Source organism: Rattus rattus, chromosome 9 (assembly GCF_011064425.1).
Source record: "Rattus rattus isolate New Zealand chromosome 9, Rrattus_CSIRO_v1, whole genome shotgun sequence".
Taxonomy (NCBI): domain Eukaryota; kingdom Metazoa; phylum Chordata; class Mammalia; order Rodentia; family Muridae; genus Rattus; species Rattus rattus.
Window position 1 is genome coordinate 51,847,894 of NC_046162.1, and position 1,069 is coordinate 51,848,962.

A 1,069-nucleotide genomic window follows, 5' to 3' on the forward strand; every position below is an offset into this window, starting at 1 on the left:
GTCTTCTAACCACATGACCAGTTGTCCTGACTACAGCTTTACTCTAAAGCTCCAGGAGCCCATCAAAGTGTCGGACCAGTAGGACAAAAGGTCCCAGAAAGTTTCAAATGATTTAGGAACATTGTCAGAAACTTGGGCCAAAGACCAATATTTTCATGCTTAAGATTGTTCTATTGTGAGAGCAGTGGTGGTGGCAGTGACTCTGGCAGCTCGGGACTCAGTGAGGTACCACAGACTCAACCATGATTGTTCAGAGGATCTTCAGGCTCTCTCTGTCCTTCGGTCAGCAGTCTCTGTGCATTTGAGGAGGAACATTGGTGTTACAGCTGTGGCGTTTAATAAGGAACTTGATCCTGTACAGAAACTCTTCGTGGACAAGATAAGAGAGTAAAAAACAAAGCGACAGGTGTCTGGAGGACCTGTTGATACTGGCCCAGAGTATCACCAAGATCTGGACAGAGAGCTTTTTAAGCTTAAACAAATGTATGGTAAAGGAGAGTTTCCTACCTTCAAATTTGAGGATCCCAAATTTGAAGTCATCAACAAACCCCAGTCCTGAGGAACATATAAACCATGTGGTAATTTGTCATGAATTAGTTGTACAACTAATCTAAAAAATTCAAATAAACATTGACTTCACAGTTTTCAAAAAAAAAAAAAAAAGATTGTTCTATTGCCCCTATCAATAAGTTACCATGGCTACCAGGAAGCATGGTCACAGATTATGTATCTTTTATCTACCTACCTACATGTCACCTGCCTATCTGTATCTATTTATCTCTAGCTACATTTATTTATACAGGTCCCAATATTGCAGACGGGAGGTGGAACTCTGGAGACTCTAAGATGGAGTGGCCATTTGGGAAATGTTACATGAGACTAGAAATGTATACTGGGATCCTGAGGGCCGTGCTAATCACTTCAATTTCTGCCCTGAAAAAAAAAAAAAAACTTACAACCTTTAGAAAATGTATGCAGAGACCACACCTGCAGTTCAGTATCTGAGGGAGATGCAGGGGCCTGTGTTCTGTGTGGGTGCTCAGCCTAATGGCTGCGTGATCCCAGGCAG

At 42.1% G+C, this 1,069-nt stretch overlaps 1 pseudogene; it reads left to right on the forward strand.

Moving 5' to 3' along the window:
* The first annotated feature begins 242 nt into the window (after positions 1-242).
* Positions 243-617, forward strand: LOC116910084 (annotated as a pseudogene).
* Positions 618-1,069: the final 452 nt, after the last annotated feature.